Here is a 26,743-nt window from a genome sequence, read left to right as displayed (position 1 = left end):
CTCCAGGCTCCAAGCCATCAGCCCAGAGCCTGACGCGGGGCTCGAACTCACGGACGGCGAGATCATGACCTGGTTGAAGTCGGACGCTTAACCGACTGCGCCACCCAGGCGCCCCGAGAAGTCAAATATTTTTTAAGGAAAAGGAGGTAAACTTGAGTTGTTCCTATGACAAAGTGCACCAAACCCTTCAATGTTAAGAGAATCTGTCTCTCCTTTGCAGGTGGAGGGGCCCAGCGGTCTGAATTCATGAGACACTGGAGGACTTCTTTAGCTTTCAATGAAACAAATCAGTCACAAGACCAGTCTGTACTGACCTTCGTCAGCACTAAGTGCTCGTAAGATGACTGCTCTCAAGGGACTGAAATTTCATTCTGGAGGAAACAAATTCACAGAGAAAACAAGTAAAGAAGAGTTCAAGGTGAACAGAAGGGGCTGAGCAGAAAGTGACCGTTCGGTGCTGTGTATTTGCTCCTTTTTTGAAGACGTGAATGAATGAGTAAGTGAGTGAATGAATGAATGAATGAACGCACTCAGGAGAGGAGAGTTGCCTAAGGGCTGAGAAGTGAGGTAAGTAGTCAGATATTCCTTAATATCTGAAGATCTGTATTTCTGCTCTGTGAACCCATATATGATGATGAGTACTCCTCTTAAGATTCCTGCATTTCCTTTCCAACAGTTATTAATACCCAGCGATAGCTTGCCTTCTTTCAGCTAAGAATTTATTACTCTTTTTTGGCGACTAAGACACAGTTAGGGTTAGCCTCGCCCGCCTCCATCATATCTGCTGTGCGAGACTTAGGTAACCTTAACTGTTGCCTTATGTTGGCTCTACAGATGTTGGATTGGGGAAAGGGCAGATACGTCGCTATGCAGAATGTCAGGTGCAAAGGAGACAGAGCCAGTTACAGATTAAGCAAATCATGTCTGCACCTCAGCATAGGACCAACTTTTTGGGGGGGAAAAGTGAAGGATGAAGGACCAGATGCTTTAAGGGGCATTTGGTTCTCAGCTCAAGACCACTTATAAGTTTAGATATGAACTAAACTTACTGTGGTAATTGTTTCACAACATACACAAATATCAAGTCGTTGTGTTGTACTCCTGAAACTAACAAAATGCCACATGTCAGTTTCATTTCAATGAAGAAAAAAAGGCATTTGTAGAATCTGCAGCAGGAGAGAGAAACCAATGTGGCAAATAGGACGCGGACGTTGGAGGGATGTGATGCAGGCTGACCACCCCTAGATGTATGGCTAAAATCCCAAATTACTACTGGTCAGAACCCTCTCTCATCTACTGGGGCCTTGGTAGATTAGGAGGTGGCAGAGGTGAGGTACAGGCTCAGCTCAGGGGGGTGACATCACGGCAGGTAATTGGAAAAGGCTAGGGTCGGTCAGGAATTTCTCTGGACAGATTGGTTTCATGGTCATGTTTCTCCTTGTATGTATTGGAACATCTTAAGAAGCCGGTTATGGGTCAGGCGAAAGCAGTCTTACCTTACGATGGGGGTGGTAAATGTTAGTTTAAAATCTCCTGCCGAGGGGCGCCTGGGTGGTGCAGTCGGTTAAGCGTCCGACTTCAGCCAGGTCACGATCTCGCGGTCCGTGAGTTCGAGCCCCGTGTCGGGCTCTGGGCTGATGGCTCAGAGCCTGGAGCCTGTTTCCGATTCTGTGTCTCCCTCTCTCTCTGCCCCTCCCCCGTTCATGCTCTGTCTCTCTCTGTCCCCAAAATAAATAAACGTTGAAAAAAAAAATTTAAAATCTCCTGCCGAATGCCTCTCTTTATGATTTAAAGTAGCAGACGTTTTCCAATCTCTTGGAATCACCTTGGTGTTGAGGAGTCAGGCAGAGAACAACAGAGCCAGAGTCAGAATCTAAAAGTATGGGTTTCTAGAACTGACAGTTGTTATGAGCTTTTCTCTAAAGGGAAGCGGAGGAATTTTAAATTCCTATAGCACAAGAAATACTGTCTTATTTCTCTGAGTTTGTAGCTTGTTGATTGTTCCTCAAAAAAAAAAAAATAGCGTTTTGGATCAGAAGAAGTGGAGAAAATCTGGTCTGTGATAATCTCTGCAAATGTCAGAGACTTACAGTAAATGAGAGTTACTGTTTCCTTGATATACTTTATTCATGTACTTTATTACTCTACATAGAAACTGGCGGTGAGAATACAAAGAAACATTGGGAAGTTTAAATAAAAAGGAAAACACAAAGAAAAACTTCTAAAATAAAATATGAAGTGTTCACGAGTGGTTCTCAGAAATATAAAGAAACGACCTCTACCTATTTCTACCATAAAATGCAGCTATAAATACTACACAGAAAGTACGGAGCAGCTGGGGAGTCTGAAAAACAACTGATCTTTTACAAAAATTAAATCAAAATGGATCAAAGACCCAAATATAAAACAAAACCGCAAGACTTCTAAAATTAAGAATAGGAGCAAATCTAGGTGACCTTGGGTTTGGTGATGAATTTTTAGGTACAATACGAAAAACATGATTCATGAAAGAAAAAATTGGTAAGTTGGACTTTATTAAAATAACATAAAACAGCAACAACAACAACTGTGCTCTCTGAAAGTCACTGTTAAGAGAACAGACAAGCCATAGACTGAGAAAGAATATTTGCGCAATGCCGATCTGATAAAGAACTTGTGACCAAAATATACAACGAGCTCTTGACACTCTCAATAAGAAAAGAAACAATCGGTTGTAAACTGAGCAAGATACATATCACTAAAGATGTTGCCAGTAAGCATGTGAAAAAGTGTTCAACATCATTTGTCTCAAGGAGATACACATTAAAATAACAATGCAATACCGCCACATACCTAGTAGAATGGCTAGAATAAAAATTTAAGAACAGACACTACTAATCATTGGTGAGGAAGGCGAGCAATGAAAACTTTCACTAATTGCCGGTACAATTTGCAAGACACAATGATGGCTTCTTAACAAAGACAAACAGTCGTAACACACAATCTAGCAATCGTGCTCCAAGTGTTTACCCAAATGGATTGAACAATTTACGTCCGCACAAAAGCCGGAACGCTAATATTTACAGCAGCTTTGTTTATGGGAGAAACAAAGAAACTCGAAGGAGCCAAGAGGTCCTTCAGTATGTGGACCGATTGCTAAACTGTGCTACATCCGTAGAACAGAATGCTTTTCATCTACAAAAAAAGGAATAAGCTGCCAGTCCCCTCAAGGATACGTAAGAATATCAAACTCATGCTGGTAAGTGAAAGAAGCCGGTCTGAAATGCTGCATACTGCATGGTTACGTCTAGGACCTTGTGGATAAATCAAACCCAGAGGGATGGCAAACCCATTATGTGGTTGCCAGGTATTTGGGGTGGGAGGGGACGTTTGAACAGGTGCAGCATGGGCGTTTTTAGGAAGTAAAACTATCCTGTGTGATAAACCCATAGAACTTTATATATCGCCAAGAATGAAACTTCAGGAGCACGCGTTTTTCTAAAAAATCATTTAAGAGGTCAGAGGACCGTCGGATGGAATAAAGACCGTGTCATAAGCATGTAACTGTTACATGTGTATGAAACAACTTCCGTGACGTAGTGGGGGGGGGGGGGGAAGAGCAATGGATACGAGTGCACTCTGTTGAGACTAAAGGCAAGGGAACTATGTATAAGCACTCTAGTAGATGAAGTTGTTTCCCATGGGGTGCGGGGTGACGAGCCTGAAAACACGAAACATGCATGCTGGAACCGAACAAGAAATACAAGGGTGGCACACGGGAGGAGCCAGGGTTTTCGCCGACGGAGAGGGAGATTACAGACAAGCCGGAGGAATACGTTTGTGCAATGCGTGTGACGATGGATTAGAGCTGGAGACATCACTGTGGGTTCACGTGTGGCTTAGGATACAGATGGATATACCGACACAGTAACGTGCACAAACAAAGAGGAGTATCTACGTGGATTTCCTGGCTCAGCCAACTGACAGGAGCAATGACCCCGCAGTAGTGTAGTCCATCTAGCACCCAGACCTTGGTTTCTAATCATTCTCCACTGAGAGGAGAATGGGGAAACGGCTTACTCTTGGGCTGGGGCAGGAAATACAAAAATAATCCTGGAGGGCACCCTGGGTGGCTCAGCCAGTTGAGCATCTGACTCTTGATTTTGTCTCAGGTCATGATCTCAAGGTTTGTGAGTTCGAGTCCTAAATCGGGCTCCGCACTCACAGCGCAGAGCCTGCTTGGGATTCTCTCTTCCGCTCTCTCTTTGCAGCAGGCCACCTGAAAGTAAATAAATAACATAAAAAAAAAAAAAACCACACATAGCCTTGGAGTATCTTATAGAGAGAGAAAGTAAGGGAGTACTCAAACACACACAAAAAAATCTCCCAATAATGGGGGGTATGACAAAGGGTCACAAGACCAACTGAAATTTGGGCAATAAAATAAACAATGTAACATCGGATTATAACTTAAAATATAAAATAAATACCCATGAGTCCATACTAACACAAATAAATGATTGAATGAATGAATGAATGGGAAAGAAAGAAAGAAAAAGAAAGAAAGAAGACAGACAGTTATGTGTAGAAAATGTACAAATAACTTACATGGATATTCTTGCTCCTGAACTTGATTGCACTTGATTTCCTCCAAAGGAGTACTCCAAAGGATGTACTCCAAAGAGTACAATACAGAAGGGACAAAAAAGAGTACTTTCGCAGTTGAAAGATGTGGAAAAGATTATTTCAGCTAGATTAACAAGGTTAATATGAACGGTGGCAAATTGTGTTAATAGTATATGGTACTGACATGATGTGGTGAGAAGGGCACTTATCCCCTGTGGCCTTCTTCCCAAACCCCATAACTACAGTCCAATCATGAGGAAGCTATCAGACAAATCCCACTTGAGGGACAGTCTACAAAATTTTGACCGGCATTCCCCGAAATTTTCAAGATCTTCCAAGAAAAGAAAAGTCTGAGAAACCGTCACCATCAGTAGGTGACCTTTCAGATGGGAACCTTTCTGAAAGGATAGACTTTAATTGTGAATAAAACATCAATATTGTCTCATTTGGTGTGACAACCCCCCATGCTAATGTAAGATGTTAAGAATATCTTGGTTGAGGGGCGCCTGGGTGGCTCAGTCGGTTGAGCGTCCAGCTTCGGCTCAGGTCATGACCTCAGGGTCTGTGAGTTTGAGCCCCGCGTCGGGCTCTGCGCTCACAGCTCAGGGCCTGGAGCCCGCTTCGGATTCTGTGTCTCCCTCTCTCTCTGCTCCTCCCCTGCTCGTGCTCTGTCTCTCTCTCTCTCAAAAATAAATAAATAAATAAACATTAAAAAACAATTTGGAACGCAAGAATATCTTGGTTGAAACCAGGGGTGGGATATGTGGGAACTGTGACGAGTTTTCTGTATATTTGAACCTAGGTTCCATTTACAGGCGGAATCTAAAGCACTCCAACTCATAGATATAAAGAATACAATGCTGGTGGCTGGGGAGGAGAAAGAGGGGGAAATAGAAGGTGCTATTCAATGGATAGGTAGTTAAAGGTGTTAAGACAACAGGCCCAAAATGGAGTTGCTCGTGCTAAGCCCTCCATCACCCAACAGAGACTTAACTCTTACAGTTTCAGCTCTTCCAGAAGTGGAATCTTAAAGCAGTCACTCAGGAATTACCTGATCGGTACCAGTTAGGGAGTCTGCCTGATGGACCACTGTCATCCCCAAAAAGTAAGTAACCTGACAATAACCGGCCCACATTTTTGCCTAGTACAACTTCCTTGTTTCCTGCTCCCTTATGGCCATAAAAATCTTTTATTTTGTACAGCTCCTCAGAGCTCTTTTTTGTCTTCTGGACTAGATGCCACCCGACTCATGAATCATTGAATAAAGCCAATAAAATCTTTAAAATGTACTCAGTTGAGGGGCGCCTGGGTGGCTCAGTCGGTTAAGCGTCCGACTTCGGCTCAGGTCATGATCTCACGGTCCGTGAGTTCGAGCCCCTCGTCGGGCTCTGTGCTGACGGCTCAGAGCCCGGAGCCTGCTTCGGATTCTGTGTCTCCCTCTCTCTCTGACCCTCCCCCATTCATGCTCTGTCTCTATCAAAAAATGAATAAACGGTAAAAAAATATATATATATATTTTTTAATTTTTTTAAATTTTTTTAATTTATTTTTGAGATAGAGAGACAGAGCATGAATGGGGGAGGGGCAGAGAGAGAGGGAGACACAGAATCAGAAGCAGGCTCCAGGCTCCGAGCCATCAGCCCAGAGCCCGACGCGGGGCTCGAGCTCACGGACCGTGAGATCGTGACCTGAGCTGAAGTCGGACGCTTAACCCACTGAGCCACACAGGCGCCCCAAAATATATATATTTAAAATGTACTCAGTTGAATCTTATTTTTCAATAGCTACACAGGTGGAGTAAATAAATTCTAGGGATCTGCTGGATAACACTGTACCTATAGTAAACAAAACAAAACAAAACAAAACAGTTGTGTGCCCTTAAAAATTTGCCAGGAAGATAGATCTCATATGAAGTGTTCTAACCGCAATGTAAAACAATTAACAATAAAAGTTTACAAAGCTTATCAGAAACAAAAGCGTCCATGGTAGCAGGTAGATTGGGAAATAAGACCAGAATTAATCATCCACAGAAATGAGAGTAAATTCGCTCTTTTTTCCCTTTGTGATATTGCCTGGCATGGTCTCAAAGAGGACCCCAAATCTGATACCGTGCATAATGGTACAAGGAACAGAAAGGAGAGACCTTATGGTTAGAAAGTGAGGAAAATATTTTACTGTCTTTATTTCTTTCCTTCCTGCCTCAAACTCCAAGAAATACCACAGGGGCCAGCCAAGAGCCCCTTTTCTTTTTTTGAGAGAGGGAGACATGAGTGGGAGGGACCGAGAGAGGAGAGAGAGAGAATCCCGGCTCTCTGCACTGTCAGCACAGAGCCCGATGCAGGGCTGGAACTCACGAACCGAGAGATCATGGCCTGAGCTGAAGTCAGAGGCTTAACCGGCTGAGCCACCCAGGCACCCCAGAGCCTAAAACTTCCAAGGAGTATAAACTGGCCTAAGGGTATGTGGTCCCAAGTGTATAAGGGCAGATATCTGTGGGGGGTTTCCCCTTTCTCTGTTTCCTCTTGCAGCTTGGCCCAGAAGCAGACCCAGTCATTCGTTGAAGAAGAGGGGAAGAAGCCCAGAAAGTTTCAGGGAGATCACAGAGATCAGGGGAAGGCAAGTGTGCAAATTCATTGCATAACTGTATGATTTCTTTTAAATGAAACATCCAGAAAAGGCAAATCTATAGAGAAAAAGTAGGTGGTGAGTGGTTGCCTACAGCCAGGGGTGGGAATAGGAAGTAACTAGAGTAACTAAGAGTGGGCACAAGGTTTCTTCTGGCATGATGGAATGTTCTAAAATAAATCATGCCAATAATTCCATAATTCTCTAAGTATTAAAACATTGAATTGTACTTTTAGGAGGGGTGAATGCTATGGTATGTAAATGGCATACATAAACATCGTATTAAATAAGTTATAAACGAATAACAAATAAAGCTGTTATTAAAAAGAACAGAATTAGGTAGCCTAATTTCTTCAGGAACAGCGTTTCTCCTGGCCATAGTGTTGCAGCAATACAAAGAATTGGACCTTGAGAGACCCTGAGCGAAAACACCATCAGTCAGAGCTCGTGAGGGATAAAAATCACCTAACATAATATGAGTATGATTCATTATGCCCCGATCAAAGGGAAATCATTAACTTGGACTCGAAAAACAAGAAGGAAACAATAACAGTGCAAACCACTTGAAAATTTGAGCCAATATCGGAGCTACAGATCACAGAAGCTATATAGGAATCTGTATTGTTTCTGGAACCTAATTTGGTGTATTGCCTGCTGAAATAAAACTCTGAACACATCATAGGATATAAACAATAACAGAGTCTGAAAACAGTATTCAAAATACCCAGGATTATAATCTGAAATTGCTTTATGTACAAAGAACCAGGAAAATCTTAACTCTCAAGCAAAGAAACAAAGACACCAGCTCTGAGTAGACAGAAATGTTCAGATTATTAGGCAAGAGTGTTAAAGCAGCTATTAAAACCATGCTTTAAGAAGTAAGGGTGAACACTCTCTGAAATTACTAGGGGCATGAGTCAGTGCGTTAAACATGCAGATATATCAAGAGAAATGATCAAATCTTAACAACAGAGACAAATGTTAAAAATAATGAATAGGGGCGCCTGGGTGGCGCAGTCGGTTAAGCGTCCGACTTCAGCCAGGTCACGATCTCGCGGTCTGTGAGTTCGAGCCCCGCGTCGGGCTCTGGGCTGATGGCTCAGAGCCTGGAGCCTGTTTCCGATTCTGTGTCTCCCTCTCTCTCTGCCCCTCCCCTGTTCATGCTCTGTCTCTCTCTGTCCCAAAAATAAATAAACGTTGGAAAAAAAAATTAAAAAAAAAAAATGAACAAATGTTAGCAACCTGTGGGACAATAGTAAGAGGTCTAAGAATCAGGTCTTAGATCTCAGGGAGAGGAAAAAGACCACAGCACAGAGCAAACATCTGAATAAACATGGTTGAACCCTTCCCAAATTCAGTGAAAGATAAACTTACAGACTTAAGAAGCTTGACAAATCTTAAACAGGATAAACTAAGAAAATATATATTTCTAGACACATGAGGATAGAACTGCTGTGAATTAAAAAAAAAGAAAAGAACCTGGAAGACGGTTATAGACAAATGACATTTCACGCAGGAGAATAACAGTTGGAATGACTGTAGATCTCTCATCAAAAGCATGGAGGCCAGTGGCCATTAGAACAGCTTTGATAAGATTCAGAAAAGGAAGAATGAAGCAATATTGAATTCTATATCCAGGAAACAAACCTTCATGAACGAGGCTGAAATTAGATTTTCTCAAATGAAGGATACCAGGAGACCTTGTTGCTAGAAGACTGGATCTACTGGAAATGTGAAACTCCGTTCTCCAGAAGAGAAGAAAAGGACAAATGGGAGTAAATTTAGAACACCAGAAATAACGAAAAAGCAACCTAAATTGTCAATAGGGAAGTAAATGTAAGAATCTGTTATTATCCTCTTAAGGTCTGTAAGATATGCTTGACAACTGAAGTGCAATTGTAACATTGTCTGAAGAGGGGTTCCTGTATGTAGATATTACAACTCTAGTATAAAGAAGGAAGGGTAAATGTACCTATATGGGAGCAAAAGGTCTCCATTCAACCCGAATGGTAAAAGTAGACCGTGAGAGGCTAAGAATGCATGTTGTAATTCATTGTGCTACTCTTTCCCCAATATCCAAAAGCGTATAGTCAAAATTGAATGGGTAATTGAAAATAGAATACCAAAAATGTCAAAGAAGCCAAAAAGAAGGAAAGAAAGGAGAAACACAGGCCAGATACAACAACAGCAACTAAAGGGACCAAACAAAAAAATAAATAATAAAATGATAAACTTGGGGCACCTGGGTGGCTCAGTTGGCTGAACGTCTGACTCTTGATTTTGACTCAGGTCACGATGCCAGGGTCATGGGATGGAGCCCTACCCTGGGCTCCAGCCCTGTGTTGGGCTCTGTGCTGAATGTAGAATCTCTCTCTCTCTCTCTCCATTGCCCCTCTCCCTCATTCGCATGCACGCATGCTCTCTCTCTCCCTCTAAAATAAAAATATAAATAAACGAACAAATAAATCAGATAAACTTATATCCAAATATATAAATAATTTCACTAAATAAAGGTGGACTAAACACATGATTAAAAGGCAGAGAATGTCAGAATTAACTGAAAAATAATAACAAAAAATAAAATAAAAGACAGGAGCCAAATGCGTGTTGTCATAACCGTACGTGTAACTTGAAAATCAAACAATGTAGTCCATCATACTAACGGACTACAGAAGAGAAGCTACATCATCCTATCAATACATGTAGACAAAAAATGGAAAATGCTCATTATTCACTTCGTGACAATAACACCTGCAAGCTAGAGGCAGAGGGAAGATTCTTTACGAGGTAAGAGGTAAAGGGTAGCTAAACGTCATGCAGCTGACATCATATAAATGGTGAGAAACTGAATGCTTGCCACCTAGGACTGAGCGAGACAAGGGTGTCTCCTCTCACCAGTCTGATTCAACATCCTGGAAATTGTAGCCGGTGCAACAGGCACAAAAAAAAAGAGAGAGAGACAGTGTACAGATTGGAAAGGAAGAAAAAAAGCTGCCCCTACTCATAGACGTGTGTGCATTTTAAAGAATATGAGTCCATTTTTATGTTTGATGATGGCTTTTAAGTGCCACCTCTCACTTCTTCCCTTTTGCCCCGCATCTGGTAAAGACAATAAGAAAGCCCAGGGAATGGCCACCAGGAAAGCCCGAGTCTGCATGCAGGAGCCCTTACCCCGGCCCCACCGCACAGCCACCACAAAAGTCAAGGTGTCTCTTCTCACTGCTCACGGCATTTCCGGACCTACTTGGGAGCCTCACTTGCCTTCCACAGGGAGCTTCATTGTGTGAATCATGAACGTTTTCAAGCTCTCTTGGTGCTCCCTTGGTCTTGACATCAACATCAAATTCGGGGTAGGGGGTCCACTCCACTTCTGTGAGATGACTGACAATTGCCTACGTACAAGTCTCCCAGCATCTATGAAACAAAGAAAAACTCCTAGAAGTAATCAGTGGGTTCAGCAAGGTCATACGATGCAACATCGCTTCACGGAGATGAATTGCGTTTCTACATATAAGCAATAAACGATTGGAAACCAAAATATTTTTTAAAGCACATTGACTGTAACTCCAAGAAAAGAGATAGGTATATATAAAGGTAACAAAATTTGAGCCGCATCTATATGCCGAAAATAAACTCTGATGAAAGAAGTTAAGACATAAATAAATTCAGAGACATCTTATGTGTCCATGGATGAAAGAGTTCGTATACGTAACATGTCAATTCTCCCTAAATTTATCTAAAGCTTCTTAATATTCTGATAAATAACCCATAAGGATTTTTGTGGATACCGACAAATTGATTCTATAATTTATGTACAAAGTCAAAAGAAACAGAGTACTCAAAACAATTTTTTAAAAAGTCAGAACAAATTTGAAGAACTTACGCTATCCGAATTTAAGAATTACTCTGAAGTTACAGTCATCAAGAGCGTGTGGTATGGATGAAGAGATACACACAGACTCGATGGAACAGAATAGAATTTGAAGTAGACCCAAACAAACTGATTCTTGACCAAGGTGAAAATCTAATTTAATTAACTCGATGAACAGAGTAACATTTTCAACAAATGATACTGGAACGATGGGACATCCACACGCAAAACAACGGAACCCTACCTAAACATCACACATTAATTAAATGTATTAATGCATTAAATGATACAAAAATCATTTAATAATGGAACATAGACTAAGTGTAAAATGTAAACCTATAAAACTTCTAGAAGTAAAAAACAAAAAACAAAAAACAAAAAAAAACCAGGAGAAAATCATTGTAGTGTGGGGTTCGTCAAAGAGTTCTTAGACATGACCGCAATGTGACCCATAACATAACAAAATAGTCAATTGGACCTCATCAAAATTAAAACCCTTTTCTCGGTAAGAGAGAATCAAAAGACAAGCTACAGGTTGGGAGAAAATGTTTGCAATTTGCATACCTGACAGAGGGCTTATATTTAGAATATGCATAAAGAACTCTCAAACGCACCGGTAAGAAAGCAACTTAATTTAAAAACAGGGCAAAAGACTTTAACAAACACTCCACTGAAGAAGAGCACATACAGATGGCAGATAATCACATAAAAGATGTTCAATATCATTAGCCGTTAGGGGAATGCAAATTAAAACCATGATGAGATACCACTCCACACCTATTAGAAGAGCGAAAATTATAAAAAGGAGCGATTGTAATGACAATACCAACGTGGGCAAGGTTACAGAGCAACTGGGTCTCTCACACATTGCTGGAAGGGATGGACAGCGGTTTCCAAGACAGTTTGGTTTCTCTTACAAAGTTTCACGTACACTTACCGCATAACCCGTGATCCCACACACGGGCACTTACCTGAGAAACATGAAAATTGTTCGCCCAGAAACTTACAGACGAACACGAAAGAAGTTCTATTCATACTCATCAAAACCTGCAGCCCAAATGTCCTTCACTGGGGGAGTAAATACACGGTGGCATATCTATATAATAAAATGCTACCCTGCCATAAAAAAAAAAAGCAAATTATCGACACATACATGAACTTGGTTGAGCAGCAGAAGCACATGTCGCATGAAAGGAGCAAATTTCGAAAGGTTACGTATTCCTAGAAACTGTCTGTAAGACATGCTCAGACAAACTGTTCCTAGGTTGTTTCAGGTTCCCCCAAAGACATGAGTCGGGGAGAGCGGGGGTGGGGGAAGAGATTTGCAGTCAAGAAGGTTGTTAAATGTAGACCAGAAATAAAAATCACATTTATCATATGTTAATTTTAAAAATATAATAAAACAAACTTTTTATGCTACCTTCCAGTTTCTTTGGAAACAGTATTTAGATGGAATGTTTCTTTTTTTTCTTTTTTGTAAATGTTTATTTATTTCTGAGACAGAGAGAGACAGAGCATGAGTGGGGGAGGGGCAGAGAGAGAGGGAGACAGAATCGGAAGCAGAGCCATCAGCACAGAGCCCAACTCGGGGCTCAAACTCACGAACGGCGAGATCATGACCTGAGCCAAAGTCAGTCGCTCAACCGACTGAGCCACCTAGGCGCCCCTAGATGGAAGATTTTTTTATTTCCTGTATACTTGCTAGAACATATATCTAAGGCGCTATTCCGACCTTTTCAACAATTATTAATTAGGCCATGCTGGGCTAATCTATTAATGATCCATTGGTACTACACTCGATCTTAGCCAAGGGACTTATGTGCTGGTGGTGGGTGTGCAAAATGGTACAACCACTGTGGAAAACAATATGGAAGTTTCTCAAGAAAATTAACACTAGAGCTATCATATGATTGAGGAATCCTGCCTTTGGGTGTGCACCCAAAAGAACTGAAATCAGGATCTTGAACAGATATCTGCACCTTGTTCACTGCAACATTATTCAAAATAGTCGAGATGTGGCGACAACCCAGTGTCCACTGACAGACGAATGGATAAAGAAAATGTGTTTATGTGGTAGACACATCCATTGGAATATTACCAGACTTAAAAAGAAGATCCTGCCAACTGGGACAACATGGATGAAACTTGAAGACATTCTGCTAAGTGAAATAAGCCTGTCACCGAAAGACAAATTCTGTATGAATCCACTTATAAGAGGTATCTAAAACAGTCAAAGTCACAGAAGCACAGAACAGAATGATGGTCGGCAGAGACTAAGGGGAGGATGCGTGGGGAATATGGCAAAACCACAGTTTGCGAGCCTAACTCGTCCCGGAAACGAGGAGTGATCCAAAGCACTCGTATAGCAAAGCGAATTTCAAGAACCATGAGCTCAGTTGTGATCACGTGATGCTTGGCATCTTGTACTACTTGTATTGCAAGACATCAAATTTATTAGAATGTTTGCTCATCTTGTGGAACACTCGCAGAGCAAGGTACCCACCATCCAAGGTTTTCCTGTATTTTAAATTGCATGAAGTTTCTGTCATACAAGATGCATAGATTCTTGAGATCTGTTGGACAACATAGGGTCTGTGGTTGTAACAGTATGAACTTTAAGATGTGTCAAGAAGAAATCTCATGTTAAACGTTCTGATTTAAAAAATACACAAAAGAGGGGCGCCCAGGTGGCTCAGTCAGTTAAGCATTCAGCTCAGGTCATGATCTCGTGGTTCGTGAGTTCGAGCCCCACGTCAGGCTCTGTGCCGACAGCTCGGAGCCTGGAGCCTGCTTCGGATTCTGTGTCCCCCTCTCTCTCTGCCTCTCCCCCGCTCATGCTCTGTCTCCCTCTGGCTCTACAAAATAAAATAAGTGTAATTTAAAAAAAAGATTTAAAAAAATAATAAATATGCACGGATTTGTTACGGCAGCAACAGGAAACTACTACAGTTATCATTGCCAACCCAAAGTCTATGATGGGCATCACCCTGTCTTGCTCTGCCCTAGGTTGGAGCAGTTATAGGGATTTAAATCCACAAAGCCTGGCAGATATTATCACTGGGCATGTCTGTTGAGTAGAGGAAGGGGCGTGAAAATGTTGGCATCTCTCTGGCCCGACCCAGACCAAGCGGCGAGGCTGGCACACCTTGTTTCCGGGCCCGGCAAATAACCCCCACCTTTCCCCTCTCCGAACTTCATCCGTGGCAATTGGATTTGGGTCTCGGAAGGAATGGCCGTGGGCTCTTGTTCACTCATGTAGCGCCTGGCTAGTGTGTGGCCAGCACTGTATCGGGCACTTTGCAAATATCGACCTGTTTATTCCACACAACAATCTCGTAGGTAAGAACTATCATACGGCACTTAAACATGCCCAAGTTCCCCAAGACGGTGAGTGGCAGAGTTGGGGTACAAGCCCACCCTGTCCGGTTCCAGAAGTGCCTTTAACCTCTGCTCGAGGACTGAAAAAACCCCTCAGAAATATTAAGGGAAGCTCTGAACCAGGAATCAGCTCAAAAAATCTGTGTTCCCTTTTCTTGAACCTTGAAAGATGGTCAGTGAGGACCAGAGAGGGTGAATGGCTTTTCGGGTCACACGGCAGGCTGGTGCCAGGGGTGGGCTCAGCACGGCCACCTCCAGTCCGCTGTCCTGTCCCCCCATACCACAGCCCCATGGGGCCCCCAGTTAGGGGGTTCTGCTTTAGCGACAGCTGTGACATGTCACACATCTTTTTACCTCGTGCTGTCCTCCTCGCCAGCCCCCAGCCCCTCCCAAGGTCTGCGACCCCTTCTGCTGTCCCGCCGGTCTTGCTCCAATCTTACTCCTGCAGACTGTCCCCCGAGCCAACACGCTTCAGAAAGATTACTCTGTTTTCCGTACAGCTGGGGTACTTTAACTTCAGTCATATTTCATTATTTTTATTTTATAAGAGCCTCCATACAACAAACGGAATGCGAGAATTTGGAAGCCCAGAGAGAAGGCTCTTTTTAGAGTTGACGCTTTTATCGGAATTGAGGAATTAATGTTGGGGGGGAGGGGAGAAAAACACAAAACCCTGTGATAATAATTTTGTTAAATGTTGCAGTTTAGAATAGTGTCACCGGATTACATGTGTTGTTCATTATGTTTATGGCCAAAAGTGCTACCACCCTCCTAATTCTGGATGTTAAATAAGTGTTTAAATCTTTAAACAGCTGCACTGTAAAATTTTAGATACTTGCCTGAAGATAACATAATTATGTTTGCGGCTTTCCATCATCTCAGTGTCTGTGCCTATTCAGAAGGTTGTGTCTGCTGGGGGACCCTCCGAATACGCTGGAAGCTTCCGTGGAAACTTCTCGGCATTGCTGAACACGGAAGCCTCATCACCTCAGGAGTTGCTAGTGGTCTTTCCCGAAAATGATGCAAAGACATCCGTGATCGTGTAGAGTAAACAAAAAACACCAGTTTTTGTCCACCGTTCCGCCCACAGTGTGGTGACCCGACCATCCGAGAGGAGAGCCACCATACCGATGAAGCAGATGGAATGTGTCGTGTTGGACAGACACACAGAGGACCCCATTGCTAAAATGAAATAATTATAAACTCAAATTCTCTGTTCTGATGACTCTCTCTTCGAGTCCACAGGGATCTATCATGACGTTTTAGAGACGTTCAAGACACCTCATCATTGCGTCTCTCGCTGTTGGTCACCACACCTTCTCTCTAATCACGAACTAGATTTCCTTTTTATGTTCCTGTAGCCCTTGTTTCTCAGTCTCCCCCAGTGACATCTCCTTCCGTACATCAGACACCAGTGTAACCGCGCTTCCAGCCTGGCTATCTTGGGTCACGACTGGGGTCGAAGAAGTCAGAATGGATGACGTCTTTGGGCGAGAATCTTAACGCAGCGATACAGTGTCGTACGTATGGCACCTTGCTGCCGCTCGGGGTGTAAGACGGAGAGTGGGGAGGGTTCCCCTTCACCCGAAGACGAGAGGACCTTCAAGGGAACGTGGTGAGGAGGTGACCGGCACCTCCTGGACTCTGTGGGATGAACGCACTGATGTTGGACCCCCTCGTGGAAAAGAACTAAAGCAAGATGCTCTGACTGGCTCTTCTGAGGGTGACACAGGGAGAGAGATCAACGCTGGAGACGCTCTGTACCCCTGAGTCTGCTGGCCTAAAGGGTGGTTGTGGTTCACCCGAGCCAGAGGTAGATCCTTCTGTGGAAAAGAAGCCAGTGTAGGCTGTGTGGTTGGGATTCCCTTGCCTTTTGAGCTTTAGTTGAGGTCAGCCAAGAAGAGCCACCACAAGATATCGGCACATGGGATGAGAGAGTCTAGGCACTGGTTTCCTACTTTTCTGAGGTTTTGGCAGTGGGCGTTTTTCTATCTGTATCCACACGTCCAGGCAAGCAGCCCCTTCCCCAAAGCTACGGCCCTTTCCAGGTTCCAGTCATATTCTTCCTCCCACTTTGCTCCCCTACCCCCCTTCATTAAGCTCCTTTTAACCCTTGAGTGAGTTTGTTACCTTCTTCATTTCCAGACACTGACATCTGGTATTATCCCATTCCTTCAAGGACATAGAAGGGTCAATGTTAAAGAGAGAGAGGGAAAGGATTTATTTGGAGAAAGTTAGAGTTCTATGTCAACCCTCCACGTCATAAGGCACCTTTCCACTCACCTCCAGCTTGGTGGGGGGTGGGGGGAATGAGAAGGCTGCTTGGACAGTTCAGTACGTGTCTGCTGGACCTCAGAGGAAGCAGTCGATGCGAGCTGGTTCCATACCTGGAGAGCCTGAGGGGTGGACGTGTGGCGATCTGCCTGCCCAGATCTGGGCAGATTGAAGACGCCGCCCTTCAAAGGGGCTGCGCTTTCACAGTGACCCTCAAGGGCCATGTGAACTGTGGGAAGGAGTTATCTTTCCCTTTTGGTGAGGGGTTTTGCCCAAAGAGAATTCCACCAGGGGCAAGAAAACCTCCACCAAGAGAGGTTAGGGGTACTGTTGGACGCAGAGGCTGTGGTGGAGATGGCCGACAACCCGCCAGATGCCTGTGCTACCCTAGGGGGACGATAGCTGGAAGTTTCCAGTGGAGAAACACCAGTGCGCTCACCCTGCTTCCTAGGAGAGAGATTGTCAGCCTTAGATACCCCTTTAGCCCACAAAGCTGTGTTAGGTCTATGTAGCATACCTCACTCAGAAACTTTCTTGACCTGGAAATCTTTTCTCCTCCCTCCCCTACCCATGCTATTGGTGAGAGAGTGAGTGATGCCAGGGAGGCATGAGGAAGAGGAAAAGCGATAGGAAGAGAAAGAGGAGGAGGGGGAGGAGGAGGAAGGAGAGGAGGACGAGGGGGAGGAAGGGGAGGGGGCGGAGAAGGTAGTAAAGCGGAGATCTGACCTGGTAAGGCGGGGAGGCTTCGGCTTCAGTGATTATTAAGCTGGCTGTGTGCTTTAAGTACTAAACCGGGTTTCCTCTCAGAATCAAAGATGATTAGGGAATGTTCTATGATTTAATAGCGCCCTAAAATTTTACGGGATTTGCTTGAGCCTTTCACCCAAAGGGAGGGAAGGAGGTAGCCACAAATGGAGTTTTAGAAAACAATGCAAAGAGGAAAATAAAGTGTTTCTTTTCTTGAATCCTTTTAAGATTTTTTTTTTTTTTTTTTTTTTTTTTTTTTTTTTTTGCAAATGCTCTCTCTGGTTTCCACGTTCTTCTCCCCTTAGGCTACGGAATCTTGTAAGAGAAAAGCCCATGAGCCAAAGCAACTGGACCACTGTAATTCCATAAATTCCAATTTCACCTGCACGTTCAAGTCTACTTGTCACTTTCACTTGCCAACTTCCTCTCTCGTTCATCATGAGAAGCGATCTAAATACGTAAGCACAGTTTAACGACCCCTTCCCCATCCCATTTGCTCATCTCGGCGTAAGCCACACGCCTCTCCTGTTTGCCAGCCCTGCGAAGGCACCTCTCAGACCTTCTGTTACAAGTAACCCCTTTCACTGGCGTCCCCAACACTGCCCCTCAGGACGCAATCCTGAGATTGCCAGTCAATGACCGGGCGCAGCAGGCTACATGCAAGCCTGTTCCCGTGAGACGCAGGATCCTTAACAGCTTTGGCTCGAGGATTCCCTCTAGGAAACTTTCTTACGGCGGGGCCCAGGACTCCTCCTACCCAATCTTATTTCCTTCCCCTCCATCACAGGAGTTAGACCTGTCTTTTGGATGACTACCTCCGGGCCAAGTGCACATTAAGTGCACGGACCACATTTCACCGGGCTCCGTCTCCGCACCTAGTACTGTGCCTGGAATACGATAGACACTCAACGACTTCATGTTTCTTCCGTGGGGCACAGCTGAATGACACCTGACATGAACATTTAATACTCCAAAGCCTCGAGGTTGGGTCCACTTACTTCTCTATCCGTCACTTTCTCATGAGCCATAGCGTAAATAAAATCCAGACATGCCGCCCCAGGCTGCCCCAAGTCCCCACATTAAAATGTGACAGTGGCCACAGGGAAGGATGGAAACAAAGAGGTAGGGACACGAGGCAGCTGTGGTTGTTACCTTTTCCTTTTTGATGAGGTGATTAAAAAAAATCTACTAGTATTTACCACACGAGCAATTATCTAGAGCTCATGACTTGAGAGAGATGCTGGACAGTTTGAATATTACACCTTCTGGTTTAAGGCTTTGCAACGATCTCAGTTTTAAAATTGAACTCTACAGGTGCCCGGGTGGCTCAGGCGGGTAAGTGTCTGGCTCTTGATTTCGGCTCAGGTCACGATCTCACAGTTCGTGAGTTTGAGCCCTGATCGGGCTCTCTGCTGTCAGCACAGAGCTTGCTTTGGATCCTCTCTCTCTCTCCCTCTCTGACCCTCCCCTACTCTCTCCCTTTCAAAAATAAATAAACATTAACAAAAAATTTTAAATTGAACTATATTCCCTTTAAAAATTTTTCTGATTTGAATACGAAATACCTTATTTGAAATATCTTTCTTTTTACATTTTTTCTACACCAGACTGTGGTCAAAAATGTTAGCAGTTGGTTAGAAATATACACACAATGTTTAGCGCTTCTCACATTTTTTAGGAGAGTGAAGGAGCTATCCACCCACTTTAAGACATTAGGCAAAAATTGAAATAGAAACATAGAACTTCAGAGGGCAAAAGGAACCTCCTCCACTCACTTGGCAGTTGAGGCACCCGGAGATCATAACTGACGCGGATCATTGGGCTAGAAGTTAGGTACCTGGTGAGGTGCCTTTCCTGTCCATGTGCCCAGAAGTGGGGCGGAGGGAGGGGGCAACTGTGGGGGCAGCAAGATTGTGCGGGGCAGAGCAGAATTGCCTCCGTGCGTCTTCCATAAAACCTTTCCGTGTATGATCTCATCTTAAGAAAGCGTTTTTATCCTAACAGGTGGCACTTGATCCTTCAAAGCTATGTTTTGAAATTAAGCCAAAATTCAACAATTGGCATAACGTCCGGAGAAAAGTACACACGGCTTATCCATCTAGGGAGGAGAATTTATTCCATTCTATGAACAACTCAGAAAACGATTCAGGTTTCAATGCAATTCTTTGATTATAAACGATGGAGAATTTTGATCTTGTCTATATTTTTTTGGATACCCAATGCTGATTAGATTCTCCTGGTTGGTGAACCTCTAGCACAGAAACTGCTTGCAAAGGGGGTCCACTTCTTTACTGGCTTGAGGCCAATCCATTTCACTCAACCAGAAATGTGTTTCAATTTCGTTCAGGTACTTGCAAGATGCCCTTCTATTTTGCATTGCAAGTGGTCACCTGAATAAGGAGAATAAATGAGAGAATCTAATAAATAATTAAGTCTGCTACTTGAATTGCTCAGAAGTATAACTTCTTTAGATTTCCTTAAGAGGAGACTTTTAGAATTTTCTTGTGGTTCCTTCCTTCCTTCCTTCCTTCCTTCCTTCCTTCTTTCTTTTCTTTCTTCTTTCCTTCCTTCTTCCCTTCCTCTCTTCCTTAATTCCTCTCTCTTCTTTTCTTTCTTTCTTTCTTTCAACAGAATGCATGAATGGGTGAATTCTCTTTTCTTTCCTGATTCTCTATTTCCTGCTTAAATAGATAAAGTTTGTATTGTGCATATGCAGAAGTGTTTTATTACCACTTAACAAATCCTTCGAAAGGTCTTAAATGGGCAGATGGGGAGGGAAGGCAATGCAATCGACTTTAAGTAGCTAGAACACATATGGAGAGTAAAATGGTGTGCGAAGCTACGGAAAATTGGGTGATCCGGGTTTACACGTTAACGTGCGCACTAAGCACACATTAAACCTGCCAAAGTCATAGAAGCTTTCCTAATGCTGCTTAGAATTGTCCTGGAAAAAACACCTTCAGATATTAAGAGACTTGTCATTTACAGGTATCTGACAGAACCTTGAGGAGCGTCAGCAAAGCAAACTAATTTGGTGTTATGCCACAACCCTCTCCAGAAAAATCTGCCATATGCTGGGAACTGATTGCTCCGGCTGAGTAGCAGCCATCGTGCAAATAAGGGATAAAGTTTGATATTAGAAGCCAGACAACACTCCTAGTTAATTCCACTTCCCTGGAATCATCCTGGCCTCGTGATGGCATTTTCCCAGGGGGCTGTGCTGACCTCAGTGGGGACTTCCCTCTTAGGCTTGTTCCATTTGCTGGTGGTAACGTGTGGGATTTTCTCTGCACGTGTAATTCCTATGGGAAAAGTCAAGGAGCGTGGGAACAGGACCTCTGCAAAGGCTGCTTGTCTGGGAAATCAGAACCCCGGAGACGCACAGAAGTGACCAAGAGCGGAACGGGGGATCGGGCCAACTGGCACTTTCCTGGTGGGATCCTGAAGGCACAGGAGCATCCGAAAGGGCACCAGGCCCTGTCTTCCCTGGAAAAGCTAGGCACGTGTTGGTGCAGGACGGTTGCCCTGCAGAAGGTGCTGACCGCCTCTCCCAGGGCAATTCCGGAGGGAAGGAGGGATGTGGCCATGGCTTGGGAAGCCTCCTCAATCTCCCCTCTCCCGGATGAGGTGAATCCTAAGAGCAGCTGAAAGCCTCAGGCATGATGCAAAGGAGCTCTAAAACCCTGGGCAGAACATCCATCCGAGCCCTGCCCTAGGGCTCTCCACCGACCCTAGCACAGCTCCTGGCCCCCAAGGCTGCATCCGTGAGCTGACCCAGCTCCCCTTTGAGTTTCTATCTGAAAAAGTTCAAGACTGTAAAAGACTCTACTGTCTGTTGTAGTCAACAGCTGACAACAGACCCCTCACTTTGAATCTTTACTGAAAGCTGACAAGAGTAAATCTTCCCGTGTTTCTTTGAGATAGAAACGCACGGATCTCCCGAAGCCATGGAGTGTCTTTCTCAAGAACCCGAAAGCCATTCCTTTGAAATGTAATCGCCAGGAAGGTTGGGGGCCCTGTCTCCCAGGCTCTGGGAAGATAGCATCCCAACTTTGCTGGCCACCAGCCAGCAGACTCAACCGGTCCAACTGCATTCACGCTGATGGACCCAGCTCTCCTTCCTGCTTTTTATCATTTTTGCTCCCCTGACTCTGCTGGAACGTACACTTGCTCTGCCCCGCCCCCACTCCCCCTTCCCCACCCCAGAAAACAGCCGGCCACTGCGAGCAAATTGGCACAGAGATCAGCTCTTCCCTCTGCTGTCAGCAGTGATTGAAAAAGAATCAGCCCCGTGACCTGGACGCACCTATTTGCCCCAGAATCATTTGTGATACTTTGGAAACGTTTTTGATGTTCTGAGACTCAGCACAGAACAGAGGAAAGGAGCAAACACGTTTGATGAATGTGTCTACAGTCCTAAAATTAAAAAAAAAAAAAGAAAAGCAGTTATGTCTTCTAAGCTTATTTATGTTTTTAAATGTTTATTTGTTTTGAGAGAGAAAAAAACCTTCTAAGTTTGCTTGTTTTTTTAAATGTTTATTTAATTATTTTAAGAGAGAGAGAGAGAGAGAGAGAGAGAGAATGCAAGCAGGGGAGGGGCGAAGAGGGAGAGAGAGAATCCTAGCAGGTCCCACAGTGTCAGTGCAGAGCCTGACTCGGGGCTCAATCCCATGAACCTAGGATCAGGGCCTAAGCCGAAATCAAGAGTCAGCCACCCAGACATCCCTGTCTCGTAAGTTTAAAGAACACACTGATTTCCCAAACTGACAAATTTGGGACCATTGATTTCTCCAGTTCAGTTCCTTCTCCATGACAGGAACTATAGACCCTTGTGCCACATACTAGCCCCAGGAGAGTGCTGGACAAGGACTGAATTGATATGATCTAAATTGATTTGAAGCTTTTATCTTTTTTTTTTTTAATTTTTTTTTTCAACGTTTATTTATTTTTGGGACAGAGAGAGACAGAGCATGAACGGGGGAGGGGCAGAGAGAGAGGGAGACACAGAATCGGAAACAGGCTCCAGGCTCCGAGCCATCAGCCCAGAGCCTGACGCGGGGCTCGAACTCACAGAGCGCGAGATCGTGACCTGGCTGAAGTCGGACGCTTAACCGACTGCGCCACCCAGGCGCCCCTTGAAGCTTTTATCTTATTAAAATTTTAACCATTTTTGAAACTCATAAACATCAAATGTTTTCCTAAATGTAATGAAAACATCATAGTCCAAAGCTGAGTGTTTTCTTGATTTGGGGGGGGGGCGGGGAAGTGGGGGAGTAGAGGAATGGGAAGTCTTTCTTCAGCTTTCCCTCTTCATGCAGGAAGGTCAAAGGGTATTCTGGCCTATTGATCAGTCATTGTTTTCATTACACACACACACACACACACACACACAGGCCTCCTACTGGCTTTTGTTTTATTTATTTATTTATTTATTTATTGTTTTATTTATTTACTTATTTATTTACTTATTTATTTAAGGAGTTAAACTGATTTCCAAGCTCCCCGTGAGACCTCGTATCTCCAAGTAAATGTATTTGCATTAATTTTTTTAAATGGAGTCATTCAAGGGTGCCCGGGTGCCTCAGTGGGTTAAGCGTCCAACTTCGGCTCAGGTCATGATCTCCTAGTCTGTGAACTCAAGCCCCGCGTCGGACTCTGTGCTGACGGCTCAGAGCCTGGAGCCTGATTTGGAATTTGTGTCTCCCTCTCTCTCTGACCCTCCCCTGCACTCTCTCTCTCTCAAGTAAATATTTAAAAAAATTTTTTTAAATGGAGTCATTTTAATTTTATTTTTATTTTTTAAAGTTTATTTATTTATTTTGAGAGAGAGAGCAGGGGAGGGGCAGAGAGAGAGAGAGAGAGAGACAGAGAATCCCAAATAGGCTCCTCGCTGTGGGCACAGAACCCAACTCAGGGCTCCATCCCACAAACCACGAGATTGTGACCTGAGCTGAAATCAAGAGTCAGACACTTAACCAACTGAGCCACTCAGGCATCCTGAAAAAATGAGGTTATTTTTAAATTAAGATAAAATTTTGCTCTTCTAAGTAAATGGACGAATGTTCAGGAAAATAAAATTACCTGCACAACGTCATAGAGCATGAGATTGAGTCCAGAGAGGGAGGCTACCCACGTCCGTGCCTGTGAGCCTGCAAGAGCACACGGGTTCAGTATTTCATTGTGTGTGTGTGTGTGTGTGTGTGTGTGTGTGTGTTCTTGGCTTCCCTGTTTCTTTTGCCGTTGATTCCTTTTTTATGAGTTTCCAAGGTGATGGGAGAATTTTAGCAGCTCTGATGAGGCAGAGAAAAGACCACCAACCTCCACTCACCGCTGCCATCCTTCACCCTCTGACCAGATCAGCCGAACACGGGCAGATCTTCTAGAAATGCTGGTTGCGTAGCTCCTTGGACCCAGCGGTTGGGCTGGGCCGAAGTCTGAGGAGCAAAAGTTTTAGCTCCTTACGTGTGGTCCAAAAGGGGGCCGTATGCCTTTTGCCTCATGTTTTACGACCGTGAGAATGACAGGAGATTGGGGGGAAATTGAAAACCAACGACAGGTGCACAGGTATTTCTGGAAGACTCTCTGGGTGCCTCGCACTGGCCTGCACGTGAAACAGCAATTCTCCAGGGCCCAAGGAGGAATCCTGAGTGCTCATGAAGTTCAGGCGTATCAGTGAAACAATCCACAGAAATATTACTGATAGCAACGCAGGTGTTACCTTCTTTTGGAAAGAGAAAGGAAGGACTGAATTCGTTATACGGAAGAGAAAGTGGGGCCATCAGTCAGTGGGGAATTAATTAATACTCCACTTGCGTGGGACCCTGTGTGGGTTCAGAAAAGAGGCGTGAGTCAAATTCCTACCGGCGAAGAGACCGGTCAGGCTTCGCAGGATCAGGGCCCCCTGCGCTCCTGCACCTCTCCCGTCGTGGCCCGGAGGGAAGGCAAGCCCTGCCCATTCCCCTTCACAGTGTGTGGTGTCTGCCTCCATTAGGTGCTCTCTGTGTGTATTTTGGCCCCAGTTCTTGCAAGATTCAGTGTCCCTCACCCTGCGCATGACCTCTGCTCTAAATATACACATGCCCTTGTTAGCGTGATTCCCAGCTCGGGGCTGATGGGCCCCCTACCGTGACTGTGGAATAATCATAGATTCACATTAATGGACCGGAGGAGAAAATAGGAGAATCAGCTAGCATGGGATGGGAATTTTCTTAAAATGCATATTTTTTTTTAATTTTTTTTTTCAACGTTTATTTATTTTTGGGACAGAGAGAGACAGAGCATGAACGGGGGAGGGGCAGAGAGAGAGGGAGACACAGAATCGGAAACAGGCTCCAGGCTCTGAGCCATCAGCCCAGAGCCTGACGCGGGGCTCGAACTCACGGACCGCGAGATCGTGACCTGGCTGAAGTCGGACGCTTAACCGACTGCGCCACCCAGGCGCCCCGAGACAACTTTTAAGGTCTCTGCCTCCCAGAGCAGACCCACAAAGGAAGGCTGGGCAGGACCGCCGGGGTGGGGCTTTGGTTTCGGGTGACCATCGCCCCACCCTGGGCTCCGGGCAAAGTAGTGGGAAGCAGAAAGTCTTTCAGGTCCATTTCTTTTTTTTTTTTTTTTTAATTTTTTTTTTTAAAATTTTTTTTTTCAACGTTTATTTATTTTTGGGACAGAGAGAGACAGAGCATGAACGGGGGAGGGTCAGAGAGAAAGGGAGACACAGAATCGGAAACAGGCTCCAGGCTCTGAGCCATCAGCCCAGAGCCTGACGCGGGGCTTGAACTCCCGGACCGCGAGATCGTGACCTGGCTGAAGTCGGACGCTTAACCGACTGCGCCACCCAGGCGCCCCAAAATGCATATTTTGAGGAGACTTTTCTGGTCAGCCCTGTCATCTATTTTTCTTCCCAATTAACGAAACAAAAAGCCAGGTTGAACCAATGTTGCTTTATCGTTACCACTCATGGCCACGGACTGACCAGGCCCCTCATAAAGATGCACTCACTTAAGCCTACACCCCGGGGCCCTAGGTAAATGTGAAAAAGATGCCCCAAATGACAAAACAAATCAACTCAGCGTTGTGTGGGACGTAGTCCTTGTTTTTATTTTTACATCTAATGAACGTGGGGATTTTTAAAAACATTTTTCTGCTTGATATTCTGTGTCAGGGATTCCGATACGATGAAGACACGTTCTTCCCTTGATCCCAAGCTGCCCAGTTTTCAAAATGGAGATCCCTCTTGGGCCGACCTGAACCCCAGATGCGGATACCTCAGTAGCCCAGCATGGCCCTCTGGTGCGTGGGGAGAATTGGCCTGGCTCATTTCAATATGGCAGCCTCCAAGTTCTGCTTTTCTCAGGCGTAAGGAAGTGAAAACTTCATGGTGCCCTTTTCTTTCCGCCAGCTACAATGTATCCTTGATTATAAAACGTCCTGAGTGTGTGAAATGAAAGACCGTTGGTCCCACAGGAGTTGGACCGGCTTATGTTATGTGAAGGATATTCGGCAGGGCTGTGTTCTGCATTTCAGGGCCCAAGGGAGAAAACACCTCTGGACCCACTTTCCCAACAAGGCACCAGACACAGAACCGTAAGACGAACATTGAAGAGTGGGAGCTCCCGGATGCAAATTGGAGCCTCTCCCCTGCAACACACCGCTGCCCCCCGACCTACAGAACTTGCATCTGAACTCTTCAGTCCAAAATTCTGTCCGAACTGCTTACAGACAGAAGCCTCAGTTATCACCAGTCTACCATAGCAGCTCTTTTTGACGGAATGGGGACAACTGTCTCCTTGCAGAGGGCCTAGACCCTCTCTCTCGTGGCACCCACGGGCTCCAGTGCCCTGTAGGTTTCTTGAGAGTCTATGGGCTCTTGAGCAAGTCCTTTGGCTCGATCTGTGCTGATGATCCCAGATCCATTTGTCTTCAGGAAAGTATCATCAAAAATACACCAGAGAAAGGAGAGCCTGTCATGCTGGAGGAGAAAATGATCCTCAGGCCCTGCTCTCGGAGTAAGCGGAACCGTATTTGTTTTTGTCTTGAGAGTGAACTGGAGCCCTGGGGGGCTTGTTTCCAATTGCTTCCTATACCGGAACCGAATTCCCATAATGATTCACCCTTTTCCTCTGGGTTAGAGAAACGGTTTTATCAAGATTATCGCATCGGGGCACCTGGGTGGCGCAGTCGGTTAAGCGTCCAACTTCAGCCAGGTCACAATCTCGCGGTCCGGGAGTTCGAGCCCCGCGTCGG

The sequence above is a fragment of the Prionailurus viverrinus genome, chromosome D4, assembly GCF_022837055.1.
Source record: "Prionailurus viverrinus isolate Anna chromosome D4, UM_Priviv_1.0, whole genome shotgun sequence".
Taxonomy (NCBI): domain Eukaryota; kingdom Metazoa; phylum Chordata; class Mammalia; order Carnivora; family Felidae; genus Prionailurus; species Prionailurus viverrinus.
This window is presented reverse-complemented; position numbering follows the sequence as displayed.